This window comes from Anas acuta, chromosome 15 (assembly GCF_963932015.1).
Source record: "Anas acuta chromosome 15, bAnaAcu1.1, whole genome shotgun sequence".
NCBI lineage: Eukaryota > Metazoa > Chordata > Aves > Anseriformes > Anatidae > Anas > Anas acuta.
This window is the reverse complement of record NC_088993.1, coordinates 6,942,111-6,962,940: the sequence shown is the minus strand read 5'-3', so window position 1 is coordinate 6,962,940 and position 20,830 is coordinate 6,942,111. Positions and strand designations below refer to the sequence as shown.

Sequence of the window (20,830 nt, the reverse complement as noted above, 5' to 3'; positions counted from 1 at the left end):
TGTTGCATGAAGTGAAGCATAATTGGAAGCCAGATCCTGTATTAAAGGCCAGGCTGGTAAATACCGTGGTGTATCAAGCTGATCCGTACCAAAAATCTGTTCAAAAAATGAGGATCTGAGTTTGGTTCAGAATATTCCTTACTTCACTTCCTTGATAGTTTGCATTATAATATTCTGGGCTATTCCTAGGCACAAAGATGGAGAAGGAGCTGCTCACCACGCTCCTTCCTGAATTGAAATGAGACAGTTTTATTGCTGCTCTGTGGGAAATCTCCCACCTGGCACGGACAGGCACTGCCACACTGAAAAAGCGTGGGGGAACCAGCTCCCTGAACCAGGCAGTGCTCCTTATTTTGGGGTCCCAGGCTGTTACCCCACGCGATTCTGAAGCCAGCCCCTCCCTGCCTGGCCTTGGAGGAGACGCTCCTGTGCTGGCTCCTGGGTCCTGCATCTGGGTCAGCAAACCTCCTGGCTTTAGATGCCCCAAACCACTCATACACAAGATGATCTACTGCGTCTGGTTGCCTCCTTCTATAGGACAAAAGCTGGACACAAGCTCCAGCCCTTGGAAGACAGCATGTTTCTGTTCAAGTAACAGCTGACGTTATGATAAAGGTCATTCTCTTGCAACTTTCTTTGGAGAGATTCTATAAACGTTTTTCTGCCCGTGACACGTAATCCAGACAGGACTTTGTCTGTAAGCTTTCCAATACAAATAAGTTAGACATACTAATAGCAGTTTTTCAGCTTCTTTGTTTATTTCCCCAGTATCTCACACCGCTCAGCACTTGCCCAGCCTGTGCAGAAACCTGCATTCATGTGGGCCCCGTGCCCGAGGTGCTGCATGGGACCCGACCTTCATTTTACATCGGTTACAGCAGCCCTCGGATCCTACTTGGCGGCAGCGCTTCGTAAAACCCTGGGCTGCTGCTGGCTTCCAGATGTTGGGCTGTCTCTAAACCTTATGCTGATGGGGGTTGTCATATAAAGAATTCACCGCAATCAGCTTACAATTGTATGTTTACTGGGCTAAAAGCTAGAGCATTAAGTTTTCTACTTCTATTTTTAAACGCTACCTTAAAGCAGCAGGATTATTTTGCCACTATGATTCCCTTTTCTTTTCTTTTTTTTTTTTAAGCACACACATTTTCTTTGTTTCTTTGTACTTTTAAGGAGGCATTCTTTAATGCTTTTCTCCCATTTTACTGTGTTGCACGGCAGAATTACTTTGTCAACGCATTGCACAGAAGTAAAATCATCTCCGGTTTGAGCTCCACACCAAGGAAAAAGCACCAAGGCCATGGGGCTGCCACAACAGAGACCTGCTCTGGGGGTGCAGCTCTGCCCCACGGGTGGCCAGTGCCAGGCTCCAAGCTGGCCGAGGGGGCACAGAGCCTCCCTCGCCCCCTCCTCGTGCTCCCCAGCCCCACCGTGCCCACCAAACACCCAGCGCTACTCGAGAAGTGTCCCCAGCATTCAGACAGTGGCAGGGCTGCTCCGAGCACTCTGGGCTAACAAATGCTACTTACTTGAAGGACTGGTGTTTCAGGAAAGTAAATAAGTGAAAAAGGTTATGTTTTGAGAATTAGGAGGTTCAGAAATCTTTATTGAACTTTACTAATATTACCTACCTAATACTTGGTCATTGAATAGCTCTTACGATAGGGAAACTGCATGTTTGGGATTGCTTGCAATTCTGTGACACTTCCTGAAGCAACTCCTGGTAAGTCTGAAGTGTACTGGTATAAAAATGGGCTATTAATTCAACAGAGCTCTATTGATGCAACTAAAACATATCACACGAGAGGTGTAATTTTCCTTCTTTTACATATCCAGCGAGCTCTCCCAGCCACACTGTCATCTTCCATACAAACAGGGTGCAGCAGGAAGAACATTCACATCACTGTGCAGCAGGTTTACATCAATTAGGTAACTCAACAGTACGAAACAAATAAGCCAGCAACGAAGGAGCTGCTATTTTCTGCAAGATACAGCAAACGGTGCAAGTTTTGGGGTGTGCTGCTGCACAATTCATCTCATGACATTACAATGAAGAAAGTGCTACGAAATGCCAGTAATAAAGATAAAGCTTGTCCTTCTTTTCCCCTCCTGCCAGTCTCCTTTTTATAATAACTCCCTTCCCCCAGATTTATTCTAAAGAAATGCTGAAAAATAACACAATCTCAAGCTGCCTGATAGCGAGTATGTGCTCTGGCAGGCTCTACCCTGCAGCACTTCTCTGCTTTTTCCAGAGATGGCTCCTGGAAGCACAGACCGGGAGGGAGCTGGCTCATTCCTTCACGGGGACGTATTACATCTGACCGGGGGCACAGCGTCCACTGTCTGATTTATTCAGTATTTTCTGCCCAGGAGAAAATGAGCAACATCGTGCGTCTCTGAACAACACAAGCCATTTCCTTCACTCATCTTCAGCTTCTGGGAATCTGACAGAGCTATATAGAGTAACAGCTCCTGCGCACCGAGCCAAGCCATTTACTGCTGGAGTTCGACCATTTTGAACATTGCCACGGCAGCGTCTGTGGAAGGGCATTTTTGACAAAGTAGTTAACAGGTGAGATCTGCACAGAGCTACAGTGGGTTTACAACTGCTGCTAACACTGAATTTTGGAAGTGTTAAGAAATGGCTGCGCTTTGCCCCTTTCTTCCACTAGCTTTGCTCTCCTTTTTATCGGCAGCCCTCCTCTGAAGCTATGAAGACAGAAACCCCCTCCCAGTACCAAAACACCACGCCTAACAACAGCAAAACACCTCCAAGCTCGCAAACAAACAAAATTATGAGGAAGGCTGTGCATAAACATCCCCGTCTTGTTAACCTGCTTTTGGTAGCATGAAATAAAATGCCCCGGGGGAGCAGAGGGAGAGGCAGCCCAGAGGTAGGCCGCTGGCGCGCGGCCTCCTCATGCCTCTGCCCTAGGCTCTGCCGTGGGCAACGGGCCCAGGAGCTGGTGGGACCTGGCCTGATGGCACGGGGTGTAAGAGGACGTCCCCGTCACTTTGATTACTTTGCTTCATTCCTTCATTGGGCCTGATGTGTGCAATGGCACGGGCATGGCTCCATGCCTCTGTGAAGAGGGGATGTCTTCGCCTATAGAGGGCCTCAAGAAAGGGGGGCTAATACCAAAATTGGTGAGCGAATTCCTTGGTAAAATAAGATTCCTGCATCAAGTGTTAACGCTTCACCTGTAAGGAATCAAGGCTTCTCAGCTCTCTGTTGATAGCAGACAGGAAAATTACTTTCTCTCTGGCAAGCTGTAGCATACCTCTCACCTCTCTAATTTAATGTACTTCAAATGCTTCTGAAATCCTTCTCAGTACTGATACTAAAGAAGAGACACCAAAAAATCATGACGATATTTCAATCATTGCCTCACTGATTCATTTAATGGAAATATAACCCCGTTCTCAGTGCACATCCCTGTTCTTCCCCCTGAATCACTTCACCTTTTTAGCTGTGCTGCTAGGAAATGGCAGTTAGCGAACAGGGCACCTTCCTTTGTGGAATAACTACTTCCCAGTAGCCCTCTTTTCTGTAAAATTAGTAACATTCCTGGTATTGGTGTAATAAAATCCAAATTACTCCAATTATGCCCCCTTTTACCAAGCGGCTTTATATTAATGATTCTTTTTCATTATTCATCCTTCCGTTATTTCCCATAAATCTACACACTTTAATCATTTAATCATATTTCTTTCCAAATAAATTATTTTGTGAATTTACGCTTATTAAATAATGACTTCTATTTTCACAACCCACTGCTTTCGCAGTCTCTCACCACCCAAAATCAGAATTCACATGAAATCTGTTCCTACCACAGGAGAGAACCACTGCGACTGCCCTACCTACGCCAGAGTGAGGACATACAGCAGCACCTTTCCAGATAGAAAGTAATTATTAATAACCTGCCCTAGTCTGCTGTGACGAACAGTGTTAGCTATTACCTCTCAATAATTTCGTATCTCATTTTATAGAACTCTGGTACAAGTATCTCGCAGCGGTACAGGCAGCTCATCAAAAAGCTCTGCATTTCAGGGCTGGCTTTAGCTCCTTCCTTTGTAAGTAGCTCGGTATTCACTCACTTTCAAGGTTATGCTTCTTCACGATCAATCATCTCTTGCTTTCTCTTTTCAAAAACCACAATGCAAAGTTTTCTCCACACCCTATCTTCTTCTTTGCCAAAAATCCAGGAGTGAGAAAACTGGTATTCAGCCCCGGCCATTCCAGGGAGAGGAAACCGAGACCGATTTTAGATTTCCTCATATAATAAAATACGTTGCCATAGAATTTCGAGGCTCCTTACGAACCAGAGCTCGCTGTGCATTTCACTAGAGATCCAATCTGGAAATGGGCAAACACAAAATTGGAAGTCCTTTGCCTAGCTGCACAGCCAACATACCGCAAATCAACCGAGGCATCTTCAAAGAGGGCCCCAGTAACCAAGCTGAAAGCACTGCCAAGAAATGCGCAACTTTAAACGAAAATAAGGGTTGTTACTTCTGTAATAATAGTTTTTTCCTATTTTGCAATCTTAATTTGCCAACAGATTGTTGCACTTAAGAACTAACTTCTGAGAGTTTTTCTTCTTGAAGATTCTCATAATTTCATGATTAAAGCATTTGTGCACGCTGAAACGAGAGGAGAAAAAGCTCCGAGGAACATCCTTAGCTGGGCAGCAGCATCTGGTAAATACAAACGGGATAATCAGAAGGCTTGTGATATCCCCGCAGAACATCTTTCAGTCAACTGAACTTTCAGAGTGGAAACGCTATGCACTAGTAATAATTTTCCACCTCAACTTGCTTAAGTTGCTTAGGATTTTGTTTTTAGAAATTTAGGCATGTAAAGAACTTTAGGTACATTTTGAATTTCAAGCACGCTGCCACGTTGCAATTGGATTGCCCAGAGAGACAATTGCCGTTGAGCACTTCAACAACTGGGAAAGGAAAAATTAACAAAACGAACCAAACCAAAAAACCTCTTTCTGCTTGAGTGCCCGAAACAGCCCCAAGCTCTCGGGGCTGTGCACGGGGGCCGCAGAGCGAGCTCTCTCAGCACCTTCCTGCGTGGCGCGGCGTGGGCAGGCGATCAAACATCTGCTCACTCGTGCTGAACAAAGGAGGGCGCAGAGCTTCCAAGGCAGAACCTTACAAGTTTCCTCCACGGCATCGTGCCCAGGATGGGGAGTTATTAGCCTGATCTTTAACTGCAAGAGGAGTGGCTTTTCCAGCAAGTTTACGAGATGCTCACATAGTGGAAACAATTACCTACCCAGCCCGCCAGCTGTGCCAAGGAGTTTATCTGATTTCCTGAAGGAGCCACCAGTGGCTGTGTTTAAACAACATGAGATACGGCATCGAAAGGGGAGCTGCTCGCCCTCACTCCTTGGGCAAGATCAGAAAGGAAGGAAGGAGGACCGGACCTGATATTTTGTCCTTACATTTAATCTCTACTCCAGCTGTTAGGCTGCAGCAGCTCCCACCCCAAAAACCTACGGGGCGCTTCTTTTGCTGCAACAGGCAGAGCCCCCAATGCTTGGGCTCTGATAAACAAGCCTACCTGGAAAAGCACTTCGAATGTATGGAGCAGTATTTCCTGTGACTAAAATTAGAAAGGGAATTTATGAGCCTACTTGTTATCTTAGGACTCTGGAAAGCAGAAACAATGATAATAAGAAACAGAACTTTACAGGCTGGAAATACAAAAGGAACTTCCCCCCCCAAAAAAAAAAGAAAAAAAAAGAAAGAAAAAAACCCAAACCTATTTTCATAATCTCACAAGAAGGACTGCAAAGAGCCAGAGAAACCAGAGGCATCTTCTGTATTATGGAAAACCACTGTTTTTCTTATGCCTCCTTTGTTTAGCAAAACGCTTGCTTTTGATCAGCTAACAGACAACAGTGGGCTTGGAATATGCTGATCAACAACATGTGTGTAATTTTGGTGTTCGACATCTGCCAGCGGGGAGCCGGGAGCCCTGCACCCAAAGCCACGGTACGCAATTGGAGCTGTGCTGCAGGCACGAGGCTGCAGCCGGCCGGCCTCCCCCCGAGCCTCACAGCATCCTCCTACCTGCACGAGGAACAGGAAAACGAGGCACAGAGCAGGGGAAAGGGTCCTGTGCAGATCTAGTGAGGGTGAGTGGCTCAAACCACTGGTCCAGCTGCAACAGCTGCCTCAGGAGTGTATTTATGGACCTGTTCATAAGCTACTGTACGGATCTGTACATAAACAGTCTGATGCCTTGAAAGGAGAGCTTTGGTTCAAAGGGTAATCTTGGGATTTTTCAGTCCTGCCCTGGAAACTGGGTGCTCCAAAGCTCCAGCCACTTCGCTAACACGCTGCAGGTACCAGATGATCTCTGTCCTAAGGATTCCTCACAAAACTTAAGAGAGAGATGACATTTCTACACATAAGGCAAAAAGAGGGCCCAATTCCTGCTGTAAGTCATTTGGGAGCGAAGATGCTTGCTACCTGCCTTGTACTTGCACGATACAATCTCTGTAACACCTCTGTGAAAATAAATTCTGTGATTGAACTGTGTGTGTTCATAAGCACCTGCTATGTTATTGGCACTATTTTTCACACTTATTGGCTATCCCTTTGCCCTTCTGTGTTAATTTCAATGGCTGGGAAGGAACGAGCGTGGCAGAGATGATGACATTTTGGAACCAAGGAGCTGCCAAAACGAGAGTCAACCAGGCACACAGGAGCCCAGCTTCTTCAGGGGGTTGAAACGTCTTCAAAAATTACCATACTCCTACAGCCCAATCTGTTTTCTGAAAATATAACTAAAGCCTAAGGAAGCAGGAACTGGATCTAAGAAAGCAGCCTGCTTGGAAACACAGCAAGTTCAAAAATACATGGCTAAGGCAACATCCAACCCCTGCTTCTGCCTAATGCTCCATGTAACAAAGGCAGGACCTTGCCTGGGGAGCCAGGAGCTCCCACGTACCGCCTTGCACCACGTTGTGGCTGGCAGGCAGCAAGCCCGGGGGGAGCCTCCAGCAGCCAAGCTGTCGGTCTGGCATCTGCAAACATCCCCTGTGCCTCTGCCCATGCAGGGAGCCCTGCCGATCCCCACCGCCCGAGGAGTGCCACGATCCCTCGGGGCATCCACTCCCCAAACATCCCTTTGTTTCATAATTAAGTACACCAAAAGGGTTTCGAACCTAAAGCTGCATTGTGCTGCAGAGGGACGCGAGTGATCAGATGGCTGCAGAGAGGCCACCTCCAAGGCAAGGACCTCAGGCAACCCGTTTTAACAACAGCTTCAGAAAGCAGAGATCCGTGGAGAGGCAAGGACTTCTCGAGTAAATTCCAGCCCTCTAGACGGGATAATTACGCACAACCACAGGTATGCCAGAGCTGTCTCATGCTCTACGTTCCCTCCTGCCCACCTCACACTGGCGTACCTTGGGGCCGTGGGACAGCTGCACCAGCCCTACACGGCAGGCAGGATTTCCTAAGCTGAACAGAGAGAGGACCAAGCAAAAGCTTTGTCAGCTCCAGGCTCTCGGGGATGGGAACCGATTTCTTTTAAACCAAAAGGCATGGCCTGACTGAAAGCAATTAGAAGTTTATTAGAAATTCCACCCTGGAAAATTGCACTCAGGACCAGAAATTTCACCTATCCTTTTGATGGATATTTTAGAAATGAAACATAGCAAGCGTGCATGATGCACAAAAGGATTCCAGTACAAAACAATAGTCTGATGCAACCGGAGTCTGCTCGGGCACTCAGTAACAAAGTGAGCTATTGTGGCCCTTGGTACTGACATATTTTTAATAGGATCCAGACAAGAGCACGCACCAATTTAAACAAGATTTTAGCAGTCTATTTTGTTACGCTGCTGCAATCTCTGTGTGTTGACAGGACTACAATCAGGCAAATTCCTTCCCTCTTGCATAACGCAGGTAGTCTGGGCTCGATGTGCTAAATCAGCATTTCATTTAAAGCAGGGCGATCCTGCAGGCTAATTACGCCCTCAGTAAGAGCCATGCGACTTCACCGCTCTCCGTGGACTTGCAGACAAGGAAACCTAAACCAAGTAAGAATTGCAAGCAGACCTGCTAGGAGCTGGTGGGTTCTGCATGTGTAGCTTGGTTTAAAAGAAAAATTAAAAGGTAAAGGGGAAAAAAAAAAAAAAAAAAAAAACAGATGCAGTATTGTCATCAGCAGTTTTGAAATGTGTTTTTTTTTTTCAAGCAGTTGATAAAATAATACCGAAGGCACACATTAAGTACCAATATTTTTGCTTAGGTCAAAATGAAAAGAGATCATTTTGGGCATCCAGTGATGCATACAGGAGAGCTCTAACTCAAAAGTTCCTAATTATCCATCGCATATTGGTCAGAATGACCCTTCTCATTTCACCTTTCCTCAGTATTGGCTATCTACAGCCGTAACTTGTCCCCTCTTCCCATTACCGAAAGCACAGACCAGCAGTGGCACAGCAGTGCTTTAGGAAAGGCAAAGCTTGCCCCACGGCAGTGCACTACAAAGCTCTGCCTGCCTTGCTCCACGGTGGCTTATTCATGCTCAGGGATCTCTGGAAAGATCCCTGCACCCTGCAAGTAACCTCCAACATTTCACCAAAAAGAATGCAACGTGGAAACGTTCTGCTGACAACAGGAATGCGTTGTGAACTGTCCCCAAATACATTCACAGAAGTTACCTCGAGTGAAAGTTCTTTACCTTGATTAGCCTAAGTCAGACTCAGAAAAATAAAAGATTTTTCCTTAAGGGATCAAATCAAAAGAAGTAAATTGCGTATCACAGATAATTCCTACATTAGAAATACGATTTATTTTTTTTAAAATACATTTCTACACCCGGTTTCAAAGAAGATGACCATTCTTTTCACCCGTCATCAGAGCCTACCCACACAGTTTGAAGAATTAGCGTTGGGATCAAGCGTTTGTTCAATGCATCTTCCCAGTTTATTTTTAAGACCAATGAGCCGACAGCAATCATTTACCCTCTTTCTCCCCGAGGAAGCATCCCCAGACGGAACCCGGTGAGATTTTTGTCCGAGTGGGCTGCAGGGACCAGGCAAACAGGACCGGCGTCGCGCTTCTGGATTCCCTCGTTTCACAATCCCACCCCCAGTGCTGCCCCTTGTGCAATACAAACAGGCATTTGTAATTCAAGGTAGGTTGTTATGAATAACTTATGCACCGCTTGTTTACACGGCCAACAGTTTCAAATGGTTACTAGTTTAGTGAAAAATAAAACTAATGCAAATAAAACTGCTGCGGGAGGCGCTTTAAAATAACAATGGATAGTAGCGGTGTAAACACAGGTAAGGTGAAGATGAAATCCCTGCATGCAACCACCGTGTAAGCGTACATCACCATACAGCTGCGCTTTTAATTTAATTGGCAAACTTCTGCCAGAGGGTGTATGAAGTACCTCTAGCACAAAGGAAAGATTAATTTGCGAGCCCATGCCGAGAAGAGCGACTGTTCGGAGATTGTGAGTGTTGTGTCTCCCCAAGCAGAGAGTCTCGTCTTTTCAACCAGCTTATTTCCCTTCCTTAACTAAGAGATACTAACAAGCCCTCCCCAAAATAAAGAACTCGAAAGTTGCAAAACAAAGTTAAAAAGAAAAGGAAATTGTTCCAGAGCTATGTTTATTCACATAGCCAAAACCTTTCCGAAATCCCTTCTATTCCTTCCCGTATAACATCAGGACAACCAGAGACTGCCCAAACTGTAGGCTTCTTAGGGCCTTCAGCAAGAAAACCAAACCTGCTGAGAACCCACTTTGATCCTCCAAGCACGGCAAGCACCTACACTCAGAGAAGGCCTCAAAGCTGAAGAGCAGCATGGTGAGGGATTTCCCTGGACTTCCCCTGCTGCCCTCCCTGGTCTCGCCGCTTCCCACTGGAGTTTCATCCCTTACCACAAGGTGAGGATGTGCGAGGCATGCAGGATGACCCCCTCCTGGCTCCGGGGACAGAGAACAAACCTGCTGTTGCATGAGAAGCTGCCGAGTGTCTTCAGGCTGTCATCAAATCTTGCCATGTACTTGAGCCACGCACTCGGGCCAGGACAGGTCCGAACCAGTGCAGGTTTCTTGTACACAGACTTCAAACCGTGTTACCTTTGCTCTTGTGCATTCACCACAAACGCTTATCGCTACCCCATTTAGCAACTTGTACTTCACCACATAACGCAGCCTGATCCAAATCATAATTTAGATGAAAGATGTCTAGAAAATACAGCACATGTGGCAAATTCTTTCCTATGTCCAAACACACCTGATTAAATTTAGCTTGAGGTTTGTCACTGGTTGCTCAATGAACTCTCTTGATTATCATTACATCTCATCACTAAATCTACCCGTTGTGAATGATGCTAAAAATAAATAAAATACAGTCAAATGCTCATTCTCCAAATACAGGTTTGCTGACTGTTTCCTTCGGCTTGTCATTGTTTGAAATGAGTGCGCCCTCAACAAGTCTCTGCCCACTACTCATGCTCACATCCAATCTTAACACCAAAAAAATACCACCACTACTGGCTGACAGGTGAGTAGAAGTCTTCTAAGTGGCACAAAATGGGTGAAATTAGCACTTCTGTTGTTCCAAGGTTTGGATATTTCACCGATTCCCCAGCAGCCTGCATTCGGACCCAGCCTGGCAGCCTGCTTCACACTGCAGCCAGCTCCGCCAGATGCTCATGCCCCGTATCACCCGAAGGATGATGGTTTCATCCTTTGCAAAAACATTCTCAGACTTCGTGCTAATAATTACCTGATTACATTTCAAACTGCCCTCGGGCTAGAAGTTATTACTGGGGAGTACAGGAATGTGTCTGGAATGCAAAAACAACCAGGGTGAAAATCAGTGGGCTCTGAGCTGGTATAAATAGATAGCTCGCTACGGAAACTCGTCGCCTCTCCAAAAGCAAAACCACAAGAAAGTGGCCCACTATCTCCCCTAGCTAATCTACTGGTGAAATGATTTAGTCTCCCAGCTCTTAGGAAGAAGCATCTCTGCAAAAAATTCCATATAAATAACGTTTGTGCTACACTGGCATGCGAGGCAGCTAACTATCCTGCGTAAACTCTTGAAAATCTGGTGTAAGAGAGAAAATCCGAGATAGGCCAAATACTTTACATTTTGGAAATAAAGATATAGGCGCCTTTTCAGAGTGATTCGTTAAAGTTAAAGCAAGCTAAACCTTTGTGCACCACATCACGTTCGGGAATCTTTTATGGATAAAACCAAGGGCTTGCAATAAGCAGTACACACAACTCCAGAGCAAGTTCTTTGATGGTTCCATTGCCCTCCTGACATTCAATTCTGTTCTTATTCTTATTTTGCAAGGTTAGCTTGGTTCAAGACTTAAGTGACTGCTTTTACTGTATTCAAAAATTCTGATGTGATTTCATAAGAAACAAGCATTCCATAAACTAAGCCATGACTTGAAAAAGATGACTATTCAGCTAAATTAACTTCTTTTATTATTATTTTCATGCGGAAGCTTTCTTTATAGTTGCATTCTACTACGTAACAGGCTTACTGACAGACAGCTTCTGCTACAAAAGCCTATTTTGGTGCACCTAAATTCCTGCGTCGCCCTCCCTCCCTGTAGGGCCTGGCACCTGCAAGCAGAGTGTTGGACATGAGCTCAGCACACGCGGTGCAGAAGGCTGCTCTCTTCTTCCAGCCCCTCTGTGCGGGGAACGACAGCAGACACCAAGCAAGCAGCCCTGCCAGGTGCCTGTGCAAAGAGCCTGGGATCTGTGGGGATCGGGGGGGAGCAGCCCCCAGCTGGATTTCTGGCAGCTCTGGGCCAGCGCTGTGCTACTGAATCACCCGCCCGACAGAGTCCTTCCTGATTTATTTGAAGATCCAGGCATTCAAAAACAAAAGTCCTCAATGAAGAGTGAGGTATTTTGTGGGATTACTCTCTCCCTGAGGTTAGGGATCAGGGCTTCTGAGAAACATGATGAATCACAGTGGTTTAGCTTACTCATCTTAAAAAGTTTTTTTGTTTTTTGTTTTTTTTTTTTAACTGATAGCAAGCAATTCTTTTTTTTTTTTTTTCTTTTTTCCGAAGATATCTAATCTAAGAAACACTATGAACTTGTTTGGACAAGAAGAAGAGTATGCTTTTCATTACCTTCACACTTGTATATACCATTTTATGTAAAGGAAGGATTTTATAACCAACCACTGACACTTTTTAGTATCTCCCTGAGGTGAGCAGCCTAATCTCTTGCTTTAGAAGCAGATGCTCATCCAGAATGCAGCAAGGCAGCTGCAAAACTCAGAGGTGCATGGGAAGTCTCAAAACAGAAAAAACGATGGTGGCAAATCTCCCTTCAGCTTGCACGCCTTCCTTCAAGGAAACTGAAATTAAAGAACTGACATCGTGAAATTAAAGACACCAATAACAGAAAATGATTTTAAACAAAGTGTATGGCATCTAGGATACTGTGTAGGATGCTTGGGACATATATCCCCCATCTCTGCCTATCTCTGGCATTAAAATCTCAATCACACAGGTCTATGCCTCAGTTTTCACCTCATTTTTGTCTACAGTGAGATCTCTGCACTTTGTTGGCATTTTACCTTCCTCCTGGTGGATTTCTGACTCCACTTCTTCCCATCTATTTGTTCCTGCACACTCTTATTTCTTAACCAGCAATATGAAAATGATGAAAGCACTTTGTGTCAAAAGAGTCTCTTCTCAAACCATTAAACCTCTCAAGCTTTGTTAAACTTGTTCAATCAAAGTTTAATCACTGAAAAGTTAAAACTAGACAAATACTTTGAAAAAAATAAATTATTTTTAACACATGTCACTGCTTGGGCAGCATGTAGGGAAGAGAGATTCTTCTCCCCTAAAAAGCATCACCGTAGGATGTCTTAGAAATACCAGGCAAATCAGGACTCTAAATATATTAAGATGTATGCGAGCACCCAGCTATGCATTGCTAATGTAGCCGTCTTCCCCTGGAGCTTATATAACCATCAACTCTTCGGCAGCAAAACCCAAAGTCACGCCGAAACGTGCAAGAGAAAGCTGCTTGCACCACGCAGCTGCCGATTTCTGAAGCAGATCTCCTGGCCCCCCCAGCACGGAGCCACAATCCCTGCAGGACAGAAGAGCCCTGCGTGTGCTGTGCTGCTCACCTCGCTTCCCCGGGCTGCGAGACCCTCAAACAAGGCTTCAGAACAAACAGCATCGCCTCGCACAGCACTGAGTCCAACCTTAGACAAACTTTGGGCGCTACCCCATCAATTGATGCCTTTTTTTCCCAGCTGCCTAGTCCAAAAAAGAACATTTTAATTTCTCATTGACCCGGGCCGCTGGTATTTCATGCCAGAGTTCACTTGGGAAACGGGAACGGGAGTATATAAACTTAGAGCTGAGAAAGGAAATACTTTTCTAATAGTTACTGGAGGGCTCCACTGAGTCATAGCCATCTACTGAAGGTATTACACAACAACTGGATGTCCTGTTTGTAGAATACGAAGGATATATAGAATATGGAGATCAAATAGTGTTTTGTTTAAAAGAACTTCTCATCTGAAGCATTTATATATATATATATTATTTTTATTTTTTTATTTTTATTTTTTAATTCATGAAGCTGCCAGAATCTTAAGGAGCAAGCTCTGGTTTTGAAAGGAGGTGTGCTTTTCATCTTTTATGTCAGAAGCATAAAAAGTTGTTTACTTTAGAGGGAAATGGATTATTTCAAGTCTGCTCTCCCATTAGCACCAAAGCACAAGCAAGGCATTTGTCTTTTCAGCTGGAGCTGCATGGTGCACACCTCCAGAGTAGCTGCTCTTTCTCTAGGAGGCAAACCAGCAAGCACAGAAGCCTGGAAAAAAACACGTAGCTGAAAAAAAAAAAAAAAAGAATTAATTTTAATCTTTTGGTGGGAAGCCTGTGTTGCTTTTAGATTGCCATTTTATCTACTGGAGGGTACAGCGAGTTCAGGAAAACATTTGCCAGCTCTAGCAGGGAACTGCTGCGAGGACCAGCACAATAGCCACGCTCTGTTCGAGACAACAAGGTGACTGCAGGAGTTCAGCCGAGGGGCCCCGAACAACATCAGAAACCAAATACGATCTCATGGAAAAAAACAGCGTCTCGGGAAGACACGCAATAGCTACTGCTCTCAAAAGCAAATAAATAAAGACACTGGGTACTGAAGCACATCTATTTTTGCCGGATGCACTAAAAATGCTATGCAGGGACGCTGGAGCCCTGCGATCCCGAAAAAGAGGAGCCTGCACTACAGCAACCACCCTGAGAAACCGACCCTTCTGAATGCTTCAGCTCTTGTCTGCTTCTCTGAGAAAACCAACTTGGAGGAGAACATCCTCTCCCAGTCCAAACCACTGCGTCCACCAACGTCCCTGAGTGCTCTTCAACATCTTCACTATCTGTGGGCTCCAGGAGCTTCTCTCCACGTGCCTACATCTCCTCGAGCACCTGCAGCACTGCTGGCACTGCTGCTGGTGCATCTACGCAGCCTGCAGGAACGGGGCAGGAGGCTGATTTCTCCCCTCAGCCTCTCCAAAGGAAGGTTGGGCGCTTGCCCCTGCCCGCTCTGCCAGCCTATAGGGATGGTCTGGGTGGTGGAAGCTGAGAGGCAAAATACTGGAGGAAGTTTCACCGTGGAGTGCCAAAAAAGGGAGAGCAGAGAGGCTGTGGGGTCTCCGTCCTCAGAGAGATTCCCAAGCAGCTGGACAAGGGTCTGAGTTCCCATGTCTGAGCAGGAGCCTGGCCAAGGCACCTTCTGAGGCTCCTTCTAACCTCTGCTGCTCCGTGAAACCCAAGGACTGCCACTTGGAAAGTTACAGGAAAAGTCCTCTTCGTTGTAAAGATCGGCTGTGTGCCCGTGCCGGCTTGGTTTAGGTTTTCATGGACCCAGCAGAGGAAGCAGAGAAATTTTCTTGGTGTTCTTCAGTTAAAAAAGCCCTCTTGATGTCCCGATCTTCACCAAGAAAGGCCACACCAGGACAGCTTCCAATAGATGAATTTCTCAGTTCAGGTAAATCTCTGACGGACAAAAACCACAGGCAAACACCACCCCGGAGCCATCGCCGGGCTCAGAGCAGCAGCAGCCTCACACACACACCACTGCCTCCCGTCCAGCTCCGGCTGCTGCAAGGCGCTCTGCAGGCCTGGACCTTCTCAAACAGCTTTTCCAGTTGAGATTTCAACCTGCTTCCTTCAAGGATTTATTGCCATTCCTTCAGAAACAACACTGTTTATCATCATCCCACTCTACTCTCTGGCTGGGGAACTTCTACCATACGCTCGCACGTCCTTGGGAAACGCAGACCACATATATTGAAGTATATTTATGCACTGAAGGCTTCAGGAAACACCTTCAGAGAGTTGCCTACACGGAGCAGGTCCTTCCACGTCGCTCCTGGTAAGCAGCAATTATCTGGATTTCAAGTCATGCCACGGAAATTGTACAGACTTGAGATGAAGCGGTTCATCTGACTCGAAGCACGAAGGTTACATGTGAAAAATAGCGACTTAAAATGCTAAAGTCGTTATTTTTATCACTCCTCTCCCTTTAATTTAAAGCAGGACAGCACTACTAACAATGCTGGGTGCTAGCATTGTCGAAAAGCAACGGGAACCAATAGTTTGCTCAGGAGGAGAGCGAGCGGAAAGCCAACAAGCAATTTAGAGCCTCCTTCAACTCTGCCTGAAGCAGTTTCAACCACATCCTGGATACTCAAAACCCAAATTATCTCCAACACCTTCCTCCTGCCAAATACACTAATTTTTCGCTCATCGTCTTGGAAGTCCCTAGCTCTCACATTCTCAACAACTACTCCAATAGCAGTTAACACGATGAATAAGAAGTATGCAGCACATCAACTTCAGAAATCTGGGAACAGCTCTTGCAGCTCCGAGTCTGCTATGCAGATTTTATTACTCTTTTTCACAGTTCGGCAGGGTGTACTTGGAGCAGCTGCCTACTTCCCAGTTCAAAAGAACATGAAGCCCTTATCTAGCACCACACTGCACATTTCCAGGTTGAAGGAGAGTCCAGACCACAGTTTAATGAAACAATATTCAGATTCTCACTCTTCACGCATGCCTCCATAAAATTCCCACTAAGTGCACATATCACAGCAATATTCTGTTGGCAAAAAAAAAAAATAGGTCTTATACTTCACTTGTTTTCCTTTAGAAACTTGTAATGCATAAGGATTTTGCAACGAAAAAAAAAATAAAGAGGTTGAAAACCATCATGGAATGAGAAAACTGCGAACAATGAAATCATGTAAAGCCTTCACGGTAAAGTCATTTTGAATTCAGGTTTAATTGAAATATAGCAGCCTAGGAAATTATGGTTCTAAACCACAAACAAGCGAGGGAATGTTTAGTAACCCCAGGCAAAAATCCCCTGGCCTCTCCAGCAGCGCAGTTCAAGCTCGAAGCTTTACGTCTATTTATAGACCTCGGGCACATATCACTACAATAGTTGATTGTGCTTTGCAGCTGTTTTGTATATCTAGAAGGGCAGGAAAGAACAGACTGCACTTTGATCATTCCCTTTTTTGGAGTATTAAAACAACAACAAAAATGCCGTTAGAAAGGACTCCGTATTTTGGAACCACACGGGTACCTGTTCCAAAAGCCACAGCTTACCCTAAAGACGGAGCGCAGAGCTAACGTGGTCAATTGTTTACCATTATTATAAATACGGACAGCAGAAAATATTTATTCTACAAGCATGCAAACTATTTCACCTATCATGAGAACATATGCCAGATCTAATTATAGGAGCCTCTACTCCACAAAGCATCTGTTGGTAAGTGACACACACATAAAATTAAGATGCAAACTGAAAGCAACTGCATCGTAAATCAGCACACGGAATTGCTCGGGAAATAAGAGAAATGCAGCGTTGGCTCAGGATATCACTGAGGGATATGAATTAACCACGCACAACCTATAAAACCTGTTGGTATTAAAGCTTTCAAAATACACCTCAACGCACTGGAGCTGAAGAGAGAGGAATGTATTGCTCACCAAGCCGAATCAGCGATGCCCACGCCACGAAGCACACCAGTGCTTTGGGAGCTCTGTGGTTAGGGCAGCATCTACCAGGCACTCTTGCCAGGACAGCGGCACACACACTGCTTTATTGTCCATCGCCCTGTTTTTTAGCTGCTGCACTAAAAATATACCAGCCTACTACCTTACCTATGCGAGGTGCTTCCAGAACGGTTGTTTTTAACAACTGTCCAAAAAGCCAAACAAAACCAGACCAAACGGAGTCACAGCCATGAAATGATCAGTGCAAGCACGATACAACCCTACTGTGTCCGTTACTCCAGCATTCAACATCTGAAAAATGGACTTTGCTATTGTCAAGACAATTTAATATTTATTTTTTTTTTGCAAAAGAAAGGAAATGAGCATCAAGCAGTCGTCTGCAAAGCCCTAACCGTACCACGTCTAGCCTCCCAAAAGAACATTCCTAATCAATTTCTGATGGGATTTATGCACTGCAATGAAGTATAAAATGGGATATCCAAGTACAGCTTGCTCAAGCTATCTGCATGAGTTCGAATAGCTCATTACTGAACAGCCACGTGCACTGAAGGATGCGGACAGTTTAAACCAGAGAAGCAGTCTGTAAAAGTGATTAAATTACAAAAGAAAAAAAAATCTCAGTGGGGAAGAAAGCAGAGGGCAAAAGAGCTGGTGGCAAGCCCTGTAGTGCCACAGCCAGGCCTCAGGGCATGCGCTGCTCTGTTTGCTAGGCAGAGAATAAACAAGGTTATTGAGCCAGGGAGATGGGAAAGCAGCACTCGGCTGGGAGAGACAGAGCAGATCAAACGGAGGAGAGGACAGGCCTGCAAGGGGAAGTCAGCAAGGTCAGACCTTTGTTAGGTGCTCAACAGCCTCGCAATTACCTGTTCTGCATAATCAGCGCAGCACAATTGATGATTACGAACAAAGCTTTCAAACTTTTAAATATGTCAGTTAGGATGTTAGATAGTATTTTTAAAAAAGCTTTTCAAAGAAAATATTTAAGCACGTTCCTATATTTTTTGAATACAAATTTACTTCTGCTGTGGCTTGTATCTCTGTTGCATTTGTATTGTTTATTTAAACCAGAGTTCACAGGGATTTTTTTTAATGTTTGAAAAGCACTTAAGAAAATGTTCTTGATTTTTATTACGGCTCTCAGGCATTACCATTATTATATAATTATACATTGGATTAGAAACTAACATATAAAATAATAATTCACTAAATAAATTATTTATATTGGGATAATATGAAAAATGGCACTACACTGCCCTGACCACAGGTGTGGCACTGGCAGAACAAGCGTTTATTGCTAAATGCGTAACCGGGTTTTATTGTACACATTTACACAATTATTAAAAAAAAAAGAAAAAGAAAAAGAAAAAAGTTATTTTTCTTTCTTGGCCACAAAAGCTCCTGCAAACCATTTATTTTCCAGTGAGTTAAAACCACTGATACCATTCGGGCAAAGAACAACACAACGGACACTACGTGGCCACGGCGCTCCCGGCCACCTCAGGAACGGGGCAGGGAAGGGAAGGGGCTGCCCTTCGCCACCTTCTGCTGTGGCTGGACCCACCGAGCAGCAGGAAACCTCCTTGCCCCGTGCTGCTTTGCAAAACTAGCAACGTACCTGGGCTGCTACGAATTTCGGGAGGGGAGCGGCAAGATAGGGGCTGCTTCTGGAGAAAGTAACGCGATGCAGCGCGTCACCGGCGCTGAGCTCGAGGTCCTGGAGAGCTCCAAACCACAGCTTAAAAATATGACTCAGTATTAGCAGGCAGTATTACAGAAGGAATAAACAAGAGAAAGTACGGGCTGACACAGATAGCGGCACCAGCTAGGGAGACGATGACAACTGCAGCTTGTCACTGTGCGTGTCACTGCCACGCCGACCTGGCCGAGCAAGCTGCCTGCCAGGAAGGTAAGGAAGGGCTCTGAAAGGCCCTGGTGTGTCCCTGTTCTGTGCTGCAGTTCAAGACCAAATTCCTGCATGTGAAAAACCAGTCTTTTAAGAGGTGGGGAAGCTGAAATTTAGCAAGATCTGTTGTTCGCTTCTACAAAACTTGCAAAGCCTACCTATAAAACAAACGTTTCAGAGTGGATTTAGCAAAAACCACCAACGCAATTCCAGACTAGCATTACCTGTGACCACGATGGCTCTTTGCAAGAGAGGGATGCCTCCCTTTAACGTTACTGCTGAAGTCAGACACGTTCAGCATTAAGTATAAATGTCAGCTTGGCTCCGGCCGCGCCAAACTTCAGCTGCGAGTGGAGGGCAGCTGTCGTACAGCGTCAAGGCATGCTAACAGCTCCCACCTCCCTGCCCTCCTGCACACAGGGACACCAGCCAGGCCTGACAACCAGGGCAGGGCACGGCACAGCCCACGGGGCTGCTGTTCATCACTCAAGCCTCGAGCCGCAGCCATGACCTACCAGGAGCCTGCGGGAAGGGAATGAAGAGGTGAGCTCTTCATTGTGGCCCCAGCTGAGGTGCATGGTGGGGCTCTTTAGGTACAAAACCCTGGCCTTGCACACCTTAAGACATCAAAAACAGGTTCTGAAGGCAGAGAAAACCCAGCTCCAGCCTGGCAGGATGCGTGTGGCGAGCGGCAGCATCGGCCCAGGCCTCTCCCAGCACCACATCTCCACAGGGCTGCCAATGCCCCATGGCACGGCCTGGCCAGCAGCAGCCCTTTGTGCTGCCTCGATGCCAGTGTTTGAGGAGCCCTGCTCCTCATTTTGGGATTAGACAGCTCCACAGCCAGCCCAGGGCAGGGACAAATTTCAGAAAAGTTTTTCTGCCCGCGGGCTGGGGATCGCCACGCACCCAGCAGCACAGCGCTGGCAAAGGAGCGTCCCCGAGCAGCCTGAGGCAGACTTTCCAAAATATAAACGCAGCTTCTCGAAAACGTCGCCATCGGACGGGCAGCGGTGCATACTAGCAGAACTCTAGAAATATTTTTACAATTAAGACATTACACACAGTGACCGCTATTTATACTTCAATATGTCAGCCTTAAATATTTACTTTTCCACTCGCTCAGTTTGCATTATATGCCAACAGATCGCCTTCTTGCATCATTTAAAGAGCTTATAGATATTTAAAACTCCCCGGGCAATAAGGGAATAGTGTTACTATAAAACAATTCAAATTAAATGACGAGAGGGAAAAAATGGCTACTTTTTTACCTAAAATTGATTTTTACTGCAAGGATGCACCTTTTTCAAAAAAAAAAAAAAAAAAAAGGACCTGTTTGCTATGTCCATTGTGATAAAATAACTTAAAAAAAAAACAAAAACAACGTAATTCTGACCTTTAAACCTCTGCCTAGGCTTTGCACCGCTACGCAGTGGCCGTCCATGAGTCGGCAGCATTACATCCTCCTGCCCTACGGGCTCCAAAGAGCGAACAACCCTGGTTAGAGCAAGTAAATGTTTACACTCTTAATCTGTCCAGCATCCCAAGGCTGCATCAGCCGTTACTGGACATTTTTCCCAGAAATCCGCCGGGCTTGGCAGCCGTATTTTGACAAGAAATGTGTTCCCTTTTATGGCCCCAGAGCCAGGGGCCGCGGTCGGCACGGGGGAGCGACCACAGCCGTGTCCCGGGGCGCTCCTAGCCCTGGGCACAAAACCCTGCCCGTGGCCAACCCTGCTCCTTCCTTCCCATTACTCCCTTACTGTCAAGTGTGAGAGAGATGCTCCGTTCCGGATGTTATACTATTTCCTTTCGGGTTTGCTTACTGTAAGTCCCATAAATCCAGAGCTT

At 45.6% G+C, this 20,830-nt stretch overlaps 1 protein-coding gene across 2 annotated transcripts in view; it reads right to left on the bottom strand.

Moving 5' to 3' along the window:
* Window positions 1-20,830, bottom strand: part of ADCY9 (adenylate cyclase 9) — an 86,805-nt gene that overhangs the window by 44,862 nt on the left and 21,113 nt on the right. The window lies entirely within an intron of this gene.